The sequence below is a fragment of the Aegilops tauschii genome, chromosome 2 (assembly GCF_002575655.3).
Source record: "Aegilops tauschii subsp. strangulata cultivar AL8/78 chromosome 2, Aet v6.0, whole genome shotgun sequence".
Lineage (NCBI taxonomy): Eukaryota > Viridiplantae > Streptophyta > Magnoliopsida > Poales > Poaceae > Aegilops > Aegilops tauschii.
In genome coordinates, this window is record NC_053036.3 from 627,365,192 (window position 1) to 627,388,377 (window position 23,186).

Sequence of the window (23,186 nt, forward strand, 5' to 3'; positions counted from 1 at the left end):
AAGTAGCACAACAAGGTGGCACGGGACTGGGCATTCGCAATCACGAGGGCACTTTGCTACGTGCCCAAGCAATATGGTATGATGCAGGGCTTAGCGCAATGGCCATGGAGGCTTACGCAATCCGAGATGGGGTCCAAATGGCACGCAACATTGGTATGCGGAAGGTGATAGTTGAAACCAATGCCCAAACAGTGGCGAACATGTGGAATGCTAGATGTTTCGATCATTCTGAGATAGCTGCCACTTTGCATGAAATACGAAAGCTTTGTTGGAATCTAGAGGAGTTTCGCTTAGTATTCACGACGAGGGAAGCGAATGAATTGGCCCATCTTTGTGCACAACAATGTAGTGCCTCTAGGAGAAGGTGTTTATGGATCAATTATATCCCAGCCTTCCTTGCCGATTGTGTAAGGAAAGAATGTAATCCCACTATATGATCAATGAAGCTCTTGAGTCTTCTAGAAAAAACCCGGCTAGCATGCTATTTATATATTGAGAAAAGTATGTTTTCGGTCCCTCAAGTTTACCAAAAGTCTACATTTGGTCTCTCAAGATTTTTTGGATGACATTTAGTCCCTCATCTTTCAAAACCGGGCAACTTTCGTCGAAAACCAGAAATGCGAGGAAAACCGCTGACGTGTCAATTGGTTTTCTCCTCCCATCTCTCTCCCAAATAGCAGCAGCCATTTTCTCGGACACCTTGTGTGCGCTCACCCTGCACACGAACGGCGCAGAGGTCGGCGGACATCTGACATCTCCACGCTCCTGCCTGTGCAACTGCACAGGTCGCCTCGCTTCCGCTTCGTGCCGCTGCCGCACTTAGATGGGCCGTAGGACGGCGCCAATTCCACGCCGATGTGCCGCTCGTGAAGATCAAGCTCGTCAAGAAGGCCATGGACAAGCTCACAGCCCCGCTCGCCGCATTCCCCGCAGATGCCGTTGGCGTTGAGAGGAGGTGCTTCTCCTGCCCCCCACCTCCACCGCCATGGCAAAAAGCTTCTGCTGCCATCGGGATCAAGGATGTGGCGGGGTGCTGGGCAACCCACCGCACCTCGCGCAAGGAACACCGAACACATGGGCGCTGCAGCTCATGCGGTTGTGGCTACACACACGGCTTGCGCGACAACCAATGTTGATAGGAGCGACGTGCTCGGCAAAATGGCGAGTACGAGCAGGCAAGCAAGCTGGAATGCGATGCAGGGCGACGACGGCATGACCTCGTCGGCCTCTCTGCTGGTGCCGGCGGCAGCGAGCAGGGTGTTGCTGGTGTCGTTCGCTGACGAGGATCGTCACCCACACCAAAAACGACCCCGGCTGGCGGCAAGCCATCTCCCGCTGCTCGACAGTCCCGACGGGGGAGTCTGCTGGTCCTGCGGTGGCACGGGTGCTGGCGCTGACCCTGCCGACCGAAGCATGTCCATTGTGAGCGCTGGTGCTTTGCGATGGCGCGTACGACTCTATGCCATTGGTAACCACCCCCATCCTCCGCGCTGGCTAGCAGAGCAGCCCGCGATGCGGCCATGGCAGCGTGTGGTAGCTAGCAAGGCAACCGTTGGTGGCAGCACGTGGCTTTTCCTCGTGCATTGATGACCGTGATGCAGGCGTGCAGCAGCTATCACTAGCGCATGATGGCCAGCCTAGAGCTCAACGTCGTTGTTGGTGTGCAGGGGGAATGCACGGAAGGTGCTCGAGAAAATGATGCTGCTGCATGAGAGAGAGAGGAGATAGAAAACCAGTGACACATCAGCGGTTTTCCTCTTATGTTCGGTTTTGGACGAAATGTCTCCGGTTTTAAAACATGAGGGACTAAATGTAGACAAAAAAAGTTGAGGGACAAGATATTAACTTCTTGTAAATTTGAGGGACCAAAAACATACTTTTCTCTTAGATAATTGATCAGCTAACAGACAGAATTTCACGCGCTATCTCACAACACACATCATAAAAAGAAGACCAACACTCGTCCTTTTCGTTTGCTCTCTCTCTCTAGAAGAAAACTTGTTTCTCGTCCAAGCACAAAGATGACGGAGTTGAGGATCGGGAACTCGATCAAATATGACAGGCCCTAGAATCCTGGCGAGGCGAGCGACAGCCAACAATCACTTCCTCTGGTAGAATACAGTTGTACTAGAAGTTGTACCACACGATGATACTAAGTTGGCTAGATGGTAGTTATGCTTAAGTTAATCTGTTTTTGCTCTTTGTTGGCATCCGCACTAGATATAGTTGCACATATATTAGTCCTCAGTTCGATATGACCATACATGACGATACTAAATTTAGCGAAAGGCACGACGTTTTAAGCTCGCCCAACTGCTACTGCGAATTGAAAGCATACCAATGCTACAAGTAGACCGCATGGCATACATGGGTAAGAGAAAAGTTGCACATCGACCGCTAGTCAATTGGCGGGGCGGCATACGAGAAGTTGCACTTCGGTTGAGGGGGTTGTACACTATCTTCCGGAGTTGTACACTCTTCTCTGCATAGTCGCACATGCACGTCTTCAGAAGTTGCACACTCTAGTTGGCATAGTTGCACATGCATGGCAACAGAGTCGCACAATCTCGTCTGCATAGTCGAACATGAATTGCTGTGGGAGGTGCTCATGCCTGGCCGTGGAGTTGCACACTCTCGTCGGCATAGTCGCACATGCATGGTCATAGAATCGCACAATCTCGTTCGGATAGTCGCACACGAATTATCGTGGGAGGTGCTCACGCCTGGCTGCGGAGTTACACACTCTCGTCGGCATAGTCGCACATGCATGGCACATAGTCGCACAATCTCGTCCGGATAGTCGCACATGAATTGTTGTGGGAGGTCCTCACGCCCGACAGCGGAGTTGCACACTCTTGTCGGCATAGTCGCACATGCATGGCCACAGAGTCGCATAATCTCGTCTGCATAGTCGCACATGAATTGCTGTGGGAGGTGCTCATGCCTGGCCTCGGAGTTGCACACTCTCGTCGGCATAGTCGCACATGCATGGCCACAGAGTCGCACAATCTCGTCCGGATAGTCGCACACGAATTGTTGTGGGAGGTGCTCACGCCTGGCTGCGGAGTTACACACTCTCGTCGGCATAGGCACACATGCATGGCCACAGAGTCGCACAATCTCGTCCAGATAGTCGCACATCAATTACTAAAGGTGGTGCTCACGCCCGACCGCGGAGTTGCACAGTCTTGTCGGCATAGTCGCACATGCAAGGCCACAGAGTCGCACAATCTCGTCTGCATAGTCGCACATGAATTGTTGTGGGAGGAGTTCATGCCTGGACGCGGAGTTGCACACTCCCGTCGGCATAGTCGCACATGCATGGCCACATAGTCGCACATCTCGTCCGGATAGTCGCACACGAATTGTCGTGATAGGTGCTCACACCTGGCTGCGGAGTTACACACTCTCGTCGGCATAGTCGCACATGCATCCCGACAGAGTCGCACAATCTCGTCCAAATAGTCGCACATGAATTGCTGTGGGAGGTGCTCACGCCCGACCGCGGAGTTGCACACTCTTGTCGGCATAGTTACACATGCATGGTCACAGAGTCGCACAATTTCATCCGCATAGTCGCACACGAATTGCTGTGGGAGGTGCTCAAGCCTGGCTGCTGAGTTGCACTCTCGTCGGCATAGTCACACATGCATGGCCACAGAGTCGCACAATCTCGTTCGGATAGTCGCACACGAATTGTCGTGGGAGGTGCTCACGCCTGGCTACGGAGTTACACACTCTCGTCGGCATAGTCGCACATGCATGGCCACAGAGTCGCACAATCTCGTCCGGATAGTCGCACATGAATTGCCATGGGAGGTGTTCACGCCTGGCCGCGGAGTTGCACACTCTAGTCGGCATAGTCGCACATGCTTGTCCACAGAGTCGCACAATCTCGTCCGGATTGTCACACACGAATTGTCGTGGGAGGTGCTCACGTCTGGCCGCGGAATTGCACGCTCTCGTCGGCATAGTCGCACATGCATGACCACAGAGTCGCACAATCTCGTCTACATAGTCGCACACGAATTGCTGTGGGCACTCTCGTCGGCATGGTCGCACATGCATTGCCGCAGAGTCGCACAATCTCGTCTGCATAGTTGCACACGAATGTCGTGGAAGGTGATCACGGGTGGCTGCGGAGTTGCACACTTTCATCGGTATAGTGGCACACGCATGGCCACAGAGTCGCACAATCTCGTCCGGATAGTCGCACACGAATTGCCGTAGGAGGTATTCACGCGTGGCCGCGGAGTTGCACAATCTCGTCGGCATAGTCGCACATGCATGGCCACAGAGTCGCACAATCTTGTCTGCATAGTCGCACACGAATTGCCGTTGGAGGTGTTCACGCCTGGCCGCGGAGTTGCACACTCTCATCGGCATGGTCGCACATGCATGGCCACAGAGTCGCACAATCTCGTCCGGATAGTCGCAAACGAATTGTCGTGGGAGGTGTTCACGCCTGGCCGCGGAGTTGCACACTCTAGTCGGCATAGTCGCACATGCATGGCCATAGAGTCGCACAATCTCGTCCGGATAGTCGCACACGAATTGTTGTGGGTGGTGCTCACCCCTGGCTGCGGAGTTACACACTCTCGCCGGCATGGTCGCACATGCATGGCCGCAGAGTCGCGCAATCTTGTCCGGATAGTCGCACACGAATTGCTGTGGGAGATCCTCACGCCTGGCCGCGGAATTACACACTCTCATCGGCATAGTCGCACATACATGGCCACAGAGTCGCACAATCTCGTCGGGATAGTCGCACACGAACTGTCATGGGTGGTGTTCATGTCTTGCCGCGGAGTTGCAGACTCTCGTCGGCATAGTCGCACATGCATGGCCACAGAGTCGCACAATCTCGTATGCATAGTCGCACATGAATTGCCGTCGGAGGTGCTCACTCTCGGCCGCGGAGATGCACACTATCGTCGGCATAGTCGCACATGCATGTCCCTAGAGTCGCACAATCTTGTCTAGATAGTCGCACACGAATTTGTGTGGGAGGTGCTCACGCCCGGCCGCGGAGTTGCACACTCTCTTCAGCATAGTCGCACATGTGATTTTGTAATACTCACGCCCGGCCGCGGGGCTGCACACACGCGGCGACTACCTGACAGTTGGCCAGGGCATCGGGACAGCTGCTGAAATTGCACAATTCACTGTTAGAGAGTAGTATGGGGTGGTGACATTAGTGAAAATTGCATGTCCACAGTTACAGGAAAAAGTTGCACATCATTTGTCAGTTAGTTGCACATCGACGGCTAAACAGTTGCACCAAACGAAGACTAAGTTGCACAAAAAATCATCAAAACATACACATGCGCGATCTAGTTTCGAAGAGCACGTCGCGAGGCTTCCAACGGTGAAAACGGATCTTAATTTCGACACGCGGTTTCAAAGTTATGACTTTTTAAAAATTTGAAAACTCGAATTAAATGCGTTCACACCTATTAACATGGATGCTTTTGTAATACTTTTTTCTTACATGGTACTTATGGATTAATTTTTTATATACCAATTAGGGGGGCAAACTATTAACTTTTATGGATCAGGGGACAAAAATATTCCAGTTTAAGCCGGCCGCTCGCGTAGGCTAAGCGAGCAGCCGGCCGCTCGGTAGACTCGCCCAACAAAAAATTAATGTCTCAAATTGTTTTTACCAAGTTGCGCATGGGAGGGTGAAGGGTAGACTCACATCTTTTTTACAGTTAAAAAAATGAGGATGTAGAGGCTTGTTGTGCAGATAAATGATCAAACATCAAATACATACTGTGTAATAATTCATCCGGGTCGAAAGAGAAATTTACAACGATGCAGTGCAGCAAAAGATTACAATCTTAAGATGTATCGATTATTTTTTGGAAAACTCTTATTATCTACCGACTGATTTGTTTCTCGCGTAAACCGCCTCCTCAAGGTGACACGTGCTCGGTCCCACACACCGCATCTCTCCCAGCCTTATCTTTTCTCCACGACTTTTCTCACCCGCAACTTATCTTCTCCATTTATCTTGCATCGCAACTGCCCCGGGCGACACGGGCGGCCGCCCAACTCCGCCGCCTCGGGCTCCTCCTCTTATTCCTCCCCTCCTCGCCGTCGCCGGTCGGCTGCGCCAGACAAAGCCCCAGCGGCCGACGGTGGCGGCGGGAGATCTTCTCGTCCTTCAGTTCAACTCAGCGGCAGATCCGGCCTGTTATGGTTGGAGGCATCCATGCGGGATGCAGCCGGCTCTTTCGCTCAGATCTGGCCATGGAGGGCCGGCAACGCGTGGCCCTGAGGCCATTGTCGTCCGCTCGTCCTCGTGCATCTAAGGCTGCAGCGGCTCCTAAGGAAGTGGTGGTCACGATCTAAACACCACTAGCAGCAACATCAGATTCCAAGGCCATGGTGGTGTCTAGCAGGCCAAGGGTCTTTGGTCCGGGTCCGGTGAGGGTGGCATTGCCTACCACGTGGCAGATGTGGCGATCGGTGCACGTTCCATGTTGGCCCCATGTCCTTGTTGACCACTCCGGCCTGCAGCGTGGACCTCACTCGGGATTGCGGTGGCCACCGAAAGATCTTAGTGGGGTTTCTCTCTTCAGATCCGGTGGTGACTTCATGACAAGATGCAAACTATGTATGATGGCTTGACGCAGAGAGATGTTGGTGGAGTGGCGGTAGTCATACATCACATGCAGCTGCTGGGTCGTGGAAAAGTGGCGGTGCACTAGTGCAAAACCGGGATGTATCACCGGTTCGTATGGGCCTTTAGTGCCAGTTCCGCAACCGGCACTAAAGAGTGGGGACTAAAGGTCCCCCCCTTTAGTACCAGTTCGGCACGAACCGGCACTAAAGTGCACCCACGTGGCACGAGCCAGCGCCGGGGGCGGGGAGCCCTTTACTACCGGTTGGTAACACCTGTTACCAACCGGTACTATAATATTTGAGGGGATTTTGGTTTTATTTTTATTTTTCCTTTAATTTTGTGTTTTCCATTTAATATTTTTTTATTTGATGGTATTTTACGATACTACATATTGTACACGTTATGCATATATATATATATATATATATATATATATATATATATATATATATATATATATATATATATATATATATATATATCATCGAATGTCTCACAACCACCATTATTCACACATACACATGCATGTATATATATACAATTAGGTATATATACAATTTCTCCTACATGTTGCCTTGGTGCCTTCGGAGCATGATGACAAGTGGTTCATGGGGGCGGTAGTGGGTAATAGTATTGTCCTTTGGGATCTATGATCTTGTCGAGCAAAAATCCCGCTATTTCCTCTTGAAGTGCTCGTATGCGCTCCGTTGGTAGGAGCTTCTCCCGCACGTCTTTGAACTGTTAAGAAGGAGATCAATATGCATGCATGTGTATTAGTTATGTGACTAGATATCGATAATCATGTAAAAATTGTGAATAGTGTTCTGTCAAACGTACCCATTGCTGTCTATCAGATTTGCTCCTTTCGGACGCCATCATGCGAATGTTCTCGCAAACGCAGAATGCACACACATCAGTCCCCGACGCCTGCTTCACCGCCTTTACGAGAATTGAATTTAATCAGGTAATAATTAATCAAGCATGATATTAATTAATGGTATTGAAACAAGAATTAAAGAGATGGTAGCTAGCTAGTACTACTTAATTACTTACCTTGGGTCGATACCAAAACAGCTTTCTGGCCCTTTGCCTGGAGTCACCTTGATGAACTTTGCCCAAGCCCTGCCCGCCGGCAAAAAAAATTAATAAAGGGGTTATTAAATAGTTCATATCAGGAAATGACGAACTAAATAGGTCGAGATATAGCTAATAATGATTGAAATTACCTGTTGACTATCCCCTTCAAGATGGTGTAGTCACTTTATTTTTTAAGTAGTGAGACCAGTACTTCAACTTTTCCTTCTTCAACTTTAATGTCTAACAAGATCCAGTGCTAACTGCATGCGCACACGTTTGCATGTCTTAATTAAGCAGGCATGTGCATAACACTAATCAACTACCCTAAACCATATACACTTAATTATTAACATCTAGCTAGCTAGTAAGCAAAAACAGAATTTGTAGTACAAGACAGTGTGACTCACAGGAAGTTGTAAGGAAGTAGTATATCTTCATTTCTATTGAGGCGCTTCAAGAACTCTAGCATTTTATTCTCTACATCTTGTCTATACCATTCCAATTTCCATGTGTATTCATTAACGGTATTTGGGTCAATGAACCCAATGCCATAGCGTCTAGCTTTTTTCATTTCATAGATCTTCATCCTGCATAATACCACATAAAATAATATAGGGAGGATAATTACAGGTAATGATCGATCAATGAGCACTAAAGCTAGCTTGAGACTTAAATTACAGAAAGAAATCACTTACAGACAATAGCAACTGACGAGAGATTTGTCGAGTGCATCTTGATTGAATAACTGAAATAGTTCTGAATACTCAACGGACAGAGCTAGCTTATGGAAGTAATGCTCTTCCTTGACTTTCACCATGAGGGACTCTCGATTGGAACTCTTGGTAATGTTCATGTACCACTGATGCAATTCATACATTCTCGTTGGGAGGTTCTTGATCTCCTCGGGCTCGACCAAAGGTTGGCCCCGGACATATTTCCGTTTTATTTCCTCCTCTCTAAGCGGAGACATGGGCTCAATCTGGAGGAGTTGTCCAACACTGATATTGAGCATTCTAGCCTGGCTTATATGCTCCTCGGTTATTACCAGATTGTTCAGCTGGGGAACGGTTTGCCCACAATAATATAGGGCGCGTGTACTCTCGTGTGTTGTTGGCACAACAAGCGAGGGGATCGATTGCGCCGCATGTTCTCCTAGCTGGGGAACGGTTTTCCCACATTTTTTGCCAACTGCTTGTTGGCTCGAGCTCGAGCTCGCTTCCTTCTGTAGTCGTGCTCGATGTGCCTTCCTGATTTGGCGCTCATAGTCTGAGTCAACAGGCTTGGGAGCTGGTGGTCTAGCCATACGAATGAAGTGGTCAATCTTTTCCTCAGGCACTTTCTCCCTTGGCGGCGGTGCTGGTTTCGGTCCAAAATGGGCATCCAGTTGAGCCTGCACTATGGCTGCGTTTTGCTCCTCGGTCATGTCGTAAGGCCTCTAAGGAAGAGGAGTGAGGCTTGGACCATATTTATATCGCTTGCCTCCGCCTGTACCTCCTATACTAGCTCGACTCGTACCGCTATGCACCATAGCTGCGGCGGCTCTCTTTTGCGATTGCTGAGACGGCGGAGACGGTTGACGTGGCTGAGTTGGAGCAGGAGTCTGCTCACGCATTGGTGGACTTGGAGGAGCAGGAGTCTGCTGACACGGTGGAGGACTTCGAGGAGGAGTCGGCTCATGCGTTCGTGGACTTGGAGGAGCGGGAGTCTACTGACACGGTGGCGGACTTCGAGAAGGAGTCGGCTCACGCGTTCGTGGACTTGGAGGAGCGGGAGTCTACTGACACGGTGGCGGACTTCGAGAAGGAGTCGGCTCACGCGTTCGTGGACTTGGAGGAGCGGGAGTCTACTGACTCGGTGGCGGACTTCGAGGAGGAGTCAGCTGACGCGGTGTCGGTGGCCTTCGAAAGATGATGCAATCCTTACTCCATAGGATGATACGATGTATGGCCTCTCCTAGTGTGTGTGCTCGTCATCACCTCCAGGAATGTCAAGCTCTAGCCCCGAATATTGGTCCACCACCTCATCAACCAAGACACGAGCATAGCCCGCTGGAATCGGGTTGCAATGGAAGATTGCTTCGGGGGGATTTGTAAAAGCAACGGCGTCCGCCACCTTCATGGATATGTTCTTCATTTTGAAGTGTAGCTCACAGTTAGTGTTCTCTATGATGTCATCCACAGGGTATCTATCCAGCAGTGCATCGCCCGGGGCGGAACCAACGCTGCTTCTCGGCATGGATGGGACGGTGCTATCCAATGCTGGATCATCCGCTAGCTGCTGCCGCTGCTGAGACCCCCTTTCCTGGCTAAGTGAGTCGATCTGCTGCTACTGCCGCTGGAATTTGAGTGCCAAGTCCGCGTGCCTTGCTTCTAGGCCTTGAAGGCGTTCTGCTTCTTGCTTCCTCTGCTCCTCCTCCAGCTTCCTCTTCTTCTCCTCCTCCATCTTCTTTCTTGCACGACACCTGTAGTCATCGTTCAATTCCGAAAAGCCCTCATACCAGGAAATAACGCCCTTGCCTCGTGTTCTTCCCGGGTGTTCAGGATTTCCCAGGGCGCGCGTAAGCTCGTCGTTCTCTTTGTTGGGCGTGAACACCCCCTTTCAAGCATCTTCTATTGCGTCAAGTAACTTTTGTTCGGCTCCTTTTAGACATGCCTTCTTCGAAACCAGGCATGTCTTCGGGTCCAACGCCCCCCCATGCACATAGAACCAAGTTCTACACCTGGGGGGCCAGCTCCTAGTAACTGGAGTGACCCATGCATCCACCATATCTTCCTCAGACTTATCCCACTTAGGCATTGCCACCGCGTAGCCACCTGGCCCAAGCCTATGGAACTGCGTCTTTTTTGCGGCATTGGCCTTGTTTTTTCTCGACCATTCCTTAGATAATTCTGATTCCTTGAATTTCACGAAAGCGGGCCAGTGTTCTCTTTGCTTCTCCAGTGTTCCCTTGAATTCTGGAGTCTTTCTTTCTGTAGCGACGTAGTTGGCCCATACAGTTTTCTTGTGGGTGTTGAATGCAACTGCCATCTTCCTAAGAGCAGCATCCTTGACTTTCTGCACATCTGCATCAATGAAATGATCTGGTAGGGTGAAATGTTCCATCAGAGATTCCCAAAGCATTTTTTTGCTCTGTCGTCGACCCAAGTAACATCTGGACGTTTATTTTTTGGCTCTTTCCATTCTTGAATGGAGATCGGGAGTTGGTCCATCACAAGAACTCCGCACTGACGAACGAACTTGTTCGCAATGTTCTTGGGCATGAGGGGTTCGCCATTAGCTTTGATGGAGTCGATGTTGTACTTTACACCCTCCTTCAACTTTTTGCCCGGGCCTCGCTTTGTCCTGCTATCTGTAGAAGCAGATTTGCTCGATCCGGAGGGCTGAAAGAAGAAAGATCGATTCGTTAATATATCTTCAAATAAAAAAACATGTGACGATCACCAGATGCCTGCTTATATAAATATACCTCGCCGGTAGTCTTTGTTATTTCAAGATCAACATTGTGTGTGTCATCATAATCATAATCATAATCATAGTTCATGACTTCATCAGCTCGGTCGTCGAGATCGAATATCTTATCATCACCCTCCCCGGTATTGTTCAGATATTGGGAACCGTCAGCTGCTTCATTCAGATCATCTGCCCTGCGAGGGCTGCATATGATCTCGAACAGGGCCTCTTCTCCCTCTCTGCCGGTATTGTCCACCATAGCTTTTATTTAACTAATCCAGAAGAAATATAAAACAATTTAGTATTCAAATTACAATGCATGGATGCAATCAATAAGGAAAAACTCACTAGTAGAATAAGGGGCTTTGGTTCAGGCAGAAAAGAGCATTAATACCGGTTGCATTACGAACCGGGACTAATGTGAGCATTAGTCCCGGTTCGAGTGGCAAGGGCACCGTACAGGCATTACTCCCGGTTCAAATGGGACCTTTAGTCCCGGTTGGTGCCACAAACCGGTACTAAAGGTCTCAACCCCATTAGTACCGGTTCCTGCCACGAACCGGTACTAGTGGTGCAATTTTCAAATCCTACCCCACTCCCCCCCGGTGTATCACCTTTTTAGTTTTGTAAAAAGCAAAAGAAAATGATAAAAACTTCAAAAGTTAAAATCCTTTGAGATGTAGTTATGTTAACACATCTACTAGTTAGGAAAATTTAAAAACTTAAATTTGGACATGTTTTGCAAAAAGTGTAGGGAAAATGTAAAACGACTATCACTTTTGCATACGATGTCAGAAAAAAGTATAATATATCAAAATGTTCAGCACGAAAATCCGCATCCGATTTTGACGGCCTACGGCCTGTTTGCAAATTTTTAGAATCCTCAAATTCCAAAAGGAAAAAAAGTTATGCGCAAATTTCAGTTTTTTTTAAATTTTCGTTAAATCTGGTCAAACTACTTATTCAAGAAGTATTAGTGTTACTAAATAATTATTCAAGAATATTAGTGTGACTAAATAATTATTTCAGTTTTTTTGAATTTTGGTCAAATCTAGTCAAATTGTGGTCAAACAATGGTCAAACTACTTATTCAAGAAATATTAGTGTTACGAAATAATTATTGTTTTTTAGAACAATAGTTTCAAACTCAAACAGTGAAATGTGTGACTTCATGCTCAAACTAAACTCCTGAGGGTTAATAGGATTGACATCTTACTATTGTTAGGAAAACAACAAGTGCAGACGTGGAAACGAGGGAGAATAGAACCCGGAAGTTAAGCGTGCTCAGGCTGGGGGAGTGGGAGGATGGGTGACCGTTCGGGAAGTTAGATGATTTGGAATGATGAGGGGTGATTAGAGATTAAATTGAGCAGTGATGAGGGGTGATTAGAGATTAGAGGTTAAAATAATTCAGAAATTTGAAAATCAAGAAAAAAATTCAAAAAAATTTCAAAAAAAATCCTTTAGTACCGGTTGGTGTTACCAACCGGGACTAAAGGTGGACCTCCAAGCAGCAGCCACGTGGAGGGCCTTTAGTCCCGGTTTGTATAAGAACCGGGGCTAAAGGGGGAGACCTTTAGTAACGACCCTTTAGTCCCGGTTCCAGAACCGGGACTAAAGGCCCTCTAGAACCGGGACAAAAGGCCCTTTTTCTACTAGTGACTGAATCATATAGTACATAATATGCATCGTCTCGAATAATATATAATCTCGAATACATCATCTCGAATAATATATAATCTCGAATACATCGTCTCTAATAATATATAATCTCGAATACATCGTCTCTAATAATATATATAATCTCGAATACATCGTCTCGAATATTATATATCGAATACATCACTGGCTAGGTAGCTAATAAAGATCGAATAGTACAGAAGAATCTAGGCCACTCGAGGTTCCTGGGGCGCGGGCGGTGGACACCCAAAGAGAAGGAACCATCACAGGATCATATCTCCGGTCATCTACCCAAAGAACCTGCCAGGTATTCGAGAACCTGGCGTCCATAGCAGCCATGTAGCGATGGACGTGCTCGTCCTCCTCCCTAACACGGCCACGCACCACCTCCGGCTGGGCCGGCTCCCTCTGCACCAAATGTGGCCCACGCGAACGCCACCAAAGGAGATCAGGGTCGACGACGGGACCCGAGGCCGGGTTCCTCACCAAGCGGCGCGCCCCTGCAGGTAGCACCTCCCAGTGCGAGCCCGGCGGAGCCCGGTCCCGGACATGGGTCAGTCGGACATCGTCGTGAATGGGTCGACGGCGAGGATGCGGGCCGGGCATCGTCGAGCACAAATACTATATGCCCGCAAAAAGTAACATTTTTTAAATGATTGGATAGTGATAACTAAAATTGTATATGCAAATTCTAAATTTTTCTAACAATTTGACATTAATCTAATTCATCTAGCTAACAGTAATTCTAAAATTGCTAACATTTCTATAAATATTCTATAACTAAAAACAGAAAAATTTATAACATTTCTATATAACTAACATTTCTAATATTTCTATAACTAAAAAGCAGAAAAATTTCTAACATTTCTATAAATATTTCTATAACTAAAAAACAGAAAAATTTCTATAACTAAAATTTATAACTAAAAAATAATGCGTGTGTGTGTGTGTGTGGACATGGCGGCCGGGGCAGGAGCTCACCGGCGAGGCGAGGCGACGGGGGGCCGCGACGGGGACAGCGACGGGCGGCGACGACGGATATGGCAACGACGGGGATGGGGACGGGGCGGCGACGACGGGGACGGGGACGGGCGGGGCGGGGACGACGGGACGACGGGGCGGGGCGCGGCGACGGGGACGGCCGGGGCGGCGACGACGGGGACGGGGACGGGGCGGCGACGGAGACGACGGGGACGGGGACGGCCGGGGCGGCGACGACGGGGACGGGGACGAGGCGTCGACGGGGGCGGCGACGAGGGGTGGCGACGGGGGGCGGCGGGCGACGGGGCAGAGGAGAAGAAGCAGTTGAGAAACTGAATTTTTTTGAAGTGTTTTCTTATATAGGATGGGCCTTTAGTACCGGTTGGAGCCACCAACCGGTACTAAAGGTCAATTTTGGCCAGGCCAAGCGGCGGGAAGCGCCCACCTTTAGTACCGGGTGGTGGCTCCAACCAGTACTAAAGACCCACCCTTTAGTACCGGTTGGAGCCACCGCCCGGTACTAAAGGGGGTGCGCTAGCGCAGGTGCGGTGTGGCATGTTTAGTCCTACCTCACTAGCCGAGGGGCGTCCGCACTGGTTTATAAGCCCCAGTGCGGTAGCTCTCTCGAGCTCCACTCCAAAGCAGGCCTACTGGGCTTAAATGTTCTGTGCTGCCCTGTGGGCCTACTGGGCCTTTGCGGGCCTGCATCCTGGCCCAACAACAGGTTGGGTTTCTAGTCGTATACAGGCCATTGTGGCGCAGTAGGCGGGCTTTTTTATTTTCTTATTCTTTTTTGCTTTATTTATTTTTGTTTTATTTATTTTTGAGTTGTTTTTTGTTGTATTTAGAGTTTCTTTGTGAATATTTTTGCTTTAGGTACAAAAAATTATAAACTTTCTGTTAGTGCCTGTAGTTTTCAAATTTGAATAGTTTAAATTTTGAATTATCTGAAATTTGTGTGAATCACTAGTTTGTGAATAACTTAACTTTGAAAATAGATTTTTCAGTGATTCTTTTTTCTTATGTTTAATATTAGTGTGTTTTATCATTATATTCAATTTGGTAATGTTTAGGTTATTTAAAAAATGAAATGCCTTTGTAACAGATGAGTTTTCGTCCGAAACCCTGATACTTCGAAAGAGATTGTCCATTTTGTACACGAAGTGCATCCAGTTTTTGCGTAACCCTCTCTACTTTTTTGCACATGCTATGTGGGTGAAATTATGATACCATGCCAACTTTCAACCTTTTCTGAGCTCATTTGAAGTGCTTTTCAATTTCAGGGTCACTTAGCTCAAAAAATCAGTAAATGCATGAAAGAATTTGTTTGCACATAAAATTTCTTCGCGTTTCAAATGCCAAAACACATAACTACCCTAACTATTACAGAGATTCCCTCCTGGGTGTGAAACACAGAAGAAAGTGATGATAGTGAAGCCGATCACATCCCAGATCTTTGGGTGTGAAACTTTTCTTCGCGCGTGTCCCTTTGCGCCGTAACCATGGAAAATCTTCATCATTTAACTGGATGCTCGGGTCAATATTCATTGTGAATGGAGCAATTGCATCAAACTTTTCATAATCTTGTGACATGTCTGTCTTGTCATCCACTCACACGATGTTTCTCTTCCCAGAAAGAACTATGTGGCGCTTTGGCTCATCGTATGATGCATTCGCTTCCTTATCTTTTCTTTTTCTCGGCTTGGTAGACATGTCCTTCACATAGAAAACCTGTGCCATATCATTGTCTAGGACGAATGGTTCGTCTGCATACGCAAGATTGTTGAGATTCACTGTTGTCATTCCGTACTGCAGGTCTTCCGTTACGCCGCCTCGTGTCATCTTGACCCATTTGCACCGAAACAAAGGGACCTTCAAACCACGTCCATAGTCAAGTTCCCATATGTCCTCTATGTAACCATAATATGTTTCCGTACCCGTCTTGGTTGCTGCATCAAAGCGGACACCACTATTTTGGTTGGTGCTCTTCTTATCTTGGGCGATCATGTAAAATGTATTCCCATTTATCTGGTACCCTTTGAAAGTCATTATATTCGAAGATGGTAACTGGGACAGCGAGTACAGGTCATCTTCAAAAGAGGCGTCACGCATGGTATGTGTCTGCAACGAGCCGGCGAAAGTCCTCGTTTCTTCACATGTAATCCAGTCATTGATAATCCCCAAGTGCAAGGAATCATCGTAGCAATTTCCAAAGGTGGAAGTGATAAGTATGGAGTGTCAAACCCACAAGGAGATAAAGGTAAGATCAATATTCTCTCAAGCCCTATCTGCCACTGATACGACTCTACGTACACCAAACGTTTGCTTCCAACTAGCAACGAGAAATAAAACTATATTGTTGGTATGAAGAGGATAACTTTGTATGATATCGGAGAGCTAAAATATAAAAGTAGGTGCTGTTATCATAAATTTAGAATATATTACTAAATATTATAAATAGCGAGTGTGGAATAATGATGGGTCGGTGTGCGGAATTATCCTAGGCAATCGTTAATAAGACCGATAGTCATCATTGCAATTTCATATGAGGGAGAGGCATAAGCTAACATACTTTCTATACTTGGATCATATGCACTTATGATTGGAACTCTAGGAAGCATCCGCAACTACTAAAGATCATTAAGGTAAAACCCAACCATAGCATTAACATATCAAGTCCCCTTTATCCCATACGCAACAACCCCTTACTCGGGTTTATGATTTTGTCACTCAAGCAACCCACTATAAGCGAATCATGAACGTATTGCAACACCCTACAGCGGGAATCCCTCACGCTTGCGCGACACGGAGGGCACCATAGGACAGCACCAAAATAAAACATACAACTCGTACCAATCTATATCATCAATCAACCCAAGGACAAAAGATATCTACTCAAAATATCATAGGATGGCAACACATCATTGGAATATAATATGTGGCATAAAGCACCATGTTCAAGTAGGGATTACAGCGGCGTGCGGGAGAGTGGACCGCGTAAAAGAGATGAGGATGGTGATGATGATGGTGATGTTGATGAAGACGATCACCGCGGCGATGATTCCCCTCTCAATGGCACTCCGGTGCCACCAAGAGAGAGGAAGAGAGGTTCTCCCCCTTGTGCTTCCTCCTCCATGGCCTCCCCACTAGATGGGGAAAGGTTCTCCCTCTGGTCCTTGGCCTTCATGGCAATGATGGCCTCTCCGGGATACTGCTCCATGGCCACCGGTGATGATGGCCCCCTCTGGCAGGGTGCCGGAGAGGGCCTACATTGATTTCTCGTGGCTACAGAGGCTTGCGGCGGCGGAACTCCCGATCTAGGTTTCTTTCTGGAAGTTTGGGTATATATAGAAGAGTTTGGCGTTGATTTCACGTCAGGGGGGGCACCGAGGTGTCCAGGAGGTAGGGGGCGCGCCCTACCCCCCTGGGCACGCTCCCCACCCTCGTGGGTGCCTCGGGACTCCCCTGGTCCACCTCCGGTGCTCCAAAAATAGGTTCCGTGAAATTGCAGGTCAATTGGACTCCGTTTGGTTTTACTTTTCTGCGATACTCAAAAACAAGGAAAAACAGAAACTGGCACTGGGCTCTGGGTTAATAGGTTAGTCCCAAAAATCATATAAAACAACATATAAAAGCCCATTAAACATCGAAGATAGATAATATAACAGCATGAATACTTCATAAATTATAGATACGTTGGAGACGTATCAGCATCCCCAAGCTTAATTCCTGCTCGTCCTCGAGTAGGTAAATGATAAAAAGAAATAATTTATGAAGTGTGAATGCTAGAAAGTGCATAAGTTTGATCAATGATAATTCCAATCACTTTTTCTAGCATCATTAAATGTCATAACAGTAGCTCATCTCATAAGACTTTGCATGATAAAGTAACAAGCTATTCACATGTTAAAGTATAGATCATAAACTTTTCTTGAAAACTAACAAACCGTGTTATCAGTCATCAAACAATTACAATTCATCTTATTTTCAGGAAGAGTCTATGTCAGAGCTTTGATTTAGCAAACTCCACATACTCAACTATCCTTTAGTCTTTCACAATTGCTAACACTCACGCGATATTTATGGGTTCAAAGTGTTAATCAGACACAGAGAAAGATAGGGGCTTATAGATTCGCCTCCCAACCTTTTACCTCAAGGGTAATGTCAACAATAATAGTTCGTGATGCCTTACATCCAATTGGCTATATATATATATATATATATATATATATATATATATCAGAATCTTTCCAACACAATGTGCTTGCCAAAGGATAAAATGTAAAAAGGAAAGGTGAAAAATCACCATGACTCTTGCATAAGGGTAAGAGATAAAAAGTAAAAGATAGGCCCTTCGCAAAGGAAAGCAGAGGTTGCCATGCGCTTTCAGGGTTGGATGCACAAAATCTTAATGCGAAAGAGCGTAACTTTATATTGCCACTTGTGATATGGACCTTTATTATGCAGTCTGTCGCTTTTATTTCTTCCACATCACAAGATCGTATAAAGCTTATTTCCTCCACACTAATCAATCGTACATATTTAGAGAGAAATTTTTATTGCTTGCACCGATGACAACTTACTTGAAGGATCTTACTCAATCCATAGGTAGGTATGGTGGACTCTCATGGCAAAACCGGGTTTAAGGGTATTTGGAAGCACAAGTAGTATCTCTACTTAGTGCAAAGAATTTGGCTAGCATGAGGGGGAAAGGCAAGCTCAACGTGTTGGGCGATCCATGACAATATACTTTATTTCAGATATAAGAAAACATAACCCATTACGTTGTCTTCCTTGTCCAACATCAACCTTTTAGCATGTCATATTTTAATGAGTGCTCACAATTATAAAAGATGTCCAAGATAGTATATTTATATGTGAAATCCCTCTTCCTTCAATATTCTTTCATGAATTGTTCAAGTGACCGATTCTACGTTTGCTAACTTTCAATAAGTTTACTACCTATACTTATTATGTGTGAAGTCATTACTCCCCATGTTATAAGCATATGAAACATATATAAATTCAGATTTATGGCTTTCAATTCATTCAACCATTTACTCATAGGATATACGTGAAGCACATGAGTAAATGACAAACTACTCCAAAAGATATGAGTGAAGATCACTGAGTAGTCAAATATCAAGTAAAATTGAAAACACGCTCCAAGCAAAACACATATCATGTGACAAATAAAAATATAGCTCCGAGTAAGGTATACTGATAGTTTTGAAGACGAAAGAGGGGATGCCTTCCGGGGCATCCCCAAGCTTAGGCGCTTGAGTCTTCCTTGAATATTACCTTGGGGTGCCTTGGGCATCCCCAATCTTAGGGTATTTCCACTCCTTATTCTCCTCATATCGATATCTCACCCAAAGCTTGAAAACTTCAATCACACAAAACTTACCGAAACTTCGTGAGATAGGTTAGTATGATAAAGGGTAAACCATTCACTTTGGTACTGTCAAAGACAAGGTTCATAATTGTTCTCACACAATTCCTACTGTACCATATCATTTCTAAAATTTATATTGAGAAATATAATCCATAGAAACTATAAAACAAGCAAACTATGCAATGAAAACAGAATCTGTTAGAAACAGAACAGTCTGTAATGATCTGAACAGCAACTATACTTCTGCTACTCCAAAAATTATGAAATAAATTGGTGGACGTGAGGAATTTGTCTATTAATCTTCTGCAAAAGAATCAACTCAAAATCACTCTTCTGTAAAAAATGACAGCTAATCTCGTGAGCGCAAAGTTTCTGTTTTTTACAGCAAGATCACATTGACTTTCTCCCAAGTCTTCCCAAAGGTCTTACTTGGCACTTTATTGAAACAAAAGCTATTAAACATGATTAATACAGTAGCTTAATCATGTAAACACACAAAAACAGTAAGGGTAAATATTGGGTTGTCTCCCAACAAGCGCTTTTCTTTAATGCCTTTTAGCTAGGCATAATGATTTCAATGATGCTCACATAATAGACAAGAATCGAAACACAAAGAGAGCATCTTGAAGAATATGACTAGCACATTTAAATCTAACCCACTTCCTATGCCTAGGGATTTTGTGAGCACACAACTTATGGGAACAAGAATCAACTAGCATAGGAAGGCAAAACAAGTAACTTCAAAACTTTAAGCACATAGAGAGGAAACTTGATATTATTGCAACTCCTACAAGCATGTATTCCTCACTCATAATAATTTTCAGTAGCATCATGGATAGCAACTTTGTTCTCATACTCGATTGGAACCTCTTCCGAAATAGTGGAATCATTACTAGCTAAAGTTGACACTCTTCCAAATCCACTTTCATAAATATCACACTAAGATTCAACACCCTCCAAAATAGTGGGATCACTAATTCCTAAAGTTGACACTCTTCCAAACCCACTTTAAATTATATTATTATTCATACTCCAAAAAGATATAAGTGAAGTTCATGGAGCATTCTACAATTAATATAGACTAACCAATATCCAAGCTCAAAATATATAAGTGAAGCACACGAAGCATTCTATAAAACCATACTCAAAAGATTTAAGTGAAGCACAAAGAGTAATTCTATAAGGTCATACTTAAAAGATATAAGTGAAGCACATTAAGCATTATATAAATTGATGAAGGGACATCTCACCCTAGCATGGTTCTTGAAGAAAAAGAAAAACACAAAGGACACAAATCATGTGAACAAAACAAAAACCGAGGTATACCAATAATTGTTGAAGAAGAAAGATGGGATGCCAACCGGGGCATCCCCAAGCTCAGATGCTTGAGTATCCTTGGAATATTTACTTGGGGTGCCTTGGGCATCCCCAAGCTTGAACTCTTGCCTCTCTTTATTCTTCTCACATCGGTAACTCCTCGTTCCTCGAACACTTCATCCACACAAAACTTCAACAAAAACTTTGTGAGATCCGTTAGTGTAATAAAGCAAAATACTACTTTAAGGTACTGTAATTAACTCATTCTTTATTTATATTGGTGTTAAACCTACTGTATTCCAACTTCTCTATGGTTCATACCCCCCGATACTAGCCATAGATTCATCAAAATAAGCGAACAACACGCGAAAGACAGAATCTGTCAAAAACAGGACAGTCTGTTGAAAATTTGAGAAATTTGTACAGAAGTAATGTGCAAAAAGTTTCAGACCGATATGACTTTCCAGTAAAAAATGTAAATTCACGCACTACAGCCAAAGTTTCTGTTTTTGTTCTGCACATAGTAAACAAGCAATTTAATCATCCTAAAACCAAAGGTTGGCACATTATTTTTATAATACAATGAATATATACAAGGGTATAATTATTTACAGAGAAACTTACATGAAAAATTCTACATTGTTTCCGTGAGCATGAACACAAGTGCTCAAGGTCGACCCTCACTTCTTCAATGCATAACTTTCCAATCACTTCTCATTTTGAAAAACTTTTTAGGCATGAGAGGGAAATAATTTTTTTGTATTTTTATTCTTTTAAATTTTTTTGTATGTTTCACCCACAACTAAACAGAAACAAAAAGGAAAAACAAAACCTACTTAGTGGAGAAAGCAAACAAGCACACACGAGAATATCAACCCCACGCTATTGCTCCCCGGCAACGCCGCCAGAAAAGAGCTTGATAATCCCCAAGTGCAAGGAATCATCGTAGCAATTTCCAAAGGTGGAAGTGATAAGTATGGAGTGTCGAACCCACAAGGAGCTAAAGGTAAGATCAATATTCTCTCAAGCCCTATCTGCCACTGATACGACTCTACGTACACCGAACGTTTGCTTCCAACTAGCAACGAGAAATAGAACTATATTGTGGGTATGAAGAGGATAACTTTGTACGATATCGGAGAGCTAAAATATAAAAGTAGGTGCTGTTATCATAAATTTAGAATATATTACTAAATATTATAAATAGCGAGTGTGGAATAATGATGGGTCGGTGTGCGGAATTATCCTAGGCAATCGTTAATAAGACCGGTAGTCATCATTGCAATTTCATATGAGGGAGAGGCATAAGCTAACATACTTTATCTAGTTGGATCATATGCCCTTATGATTGGAACTCTAGCAAGCATCCGCAACTACTAAAGATCATTAAGGTAAAACACAACCATAGCATTAACATATCAAGTCCCCTTTATTCCATACACAACAACCCCCTTACTCGGGTTTATGCTTCTGTCACTCAAGCAACCCACTATAAGCGAATCATGAACGTATTGCAACACCCTATAGAGGGAATCCCTCACGCTTGCGTGACATGGAGGGCACCATAGGACAGCACCAAAATAAAACATACATCTCGTACCAATCTATATCATCAATCAACCCAAGGACAAAAGATATCTACTCAAAATATCATAGGATGGCAACACATCATTGGATCATAATATGTGGCATAAAGCACCATGTTCAAGTAGGGATTACAGCGGGGTGCGGGAGAGTGGACCGCGTAAAAGAGATGAGGATGGTGATGATGATGGTGATGTTGATGAAGACGATCACCGCGGCGATGATTCCCCTCTCAATGGCACTCCGGTGCCACCAAGAGAGAGGAAGAGAGGTTCTCCCCCTTGTGCTTCCTCCTCCATGGCCTCCCCCCTAGATGGGGAAAGGTTCTCCCTCTGGTCCTTGGCCTTCATGGCGATGATGGCCTCTCTGGGATACTCCTCCATGGCCACCGGTGATGATGGCCCCCTCCGGCAGGGTGCCGGAGAGGGCCTACATTGATTTCTCATGGTTACAAGAGGCTTGCGACGGCAGAACTCCCGATCTAGGTTTCTTTCTCAAAGTTTGGGTATATATAGAAGAGTTTGGCGTTGATTTCACGTTAGGGGGGTCACCGAGGCGTCCACGAGGCAGGGGGGCGCGCCCCCCACCCTCGTGGGTGCCTCGGGACTCCCCTAATCCACCTCCGGTGCTCCGTGGGCTTCTTCTGGTCCAAAAATAGGCTCCGTGAAATTGCAGGTCAATTGGACTCCGTTTGATTTTCCTTTTCTGCGATACTCAAAACAAGGAAAAACAGAAACTGGCACTGGGCTCTGGGTTAATAGGTTAGTCCCAAAAATCATATAAAACAACATATAAAAGCCCATTAAACATCCAAGATAGATAATATAACAACATGAATACTTCATAAATTATAGATACGTTGGAGACGTATCAGTCATCAGACCGCTCCGGGTGTTTGGAGCGTAGAAAATTCTTGTGTTCGTCCATATACGGAGCCACCAAGGCGGAATTCTGTAGAACTGTGTAGTGTGCTTCAGTGAGAGAATGTCCGTCCATACATATTATTTGATCCCCTTCTAGCGTGCCTTTTCCATCCAGTCTGCCCTTATGCCGCGATTCAGGAACACCAAT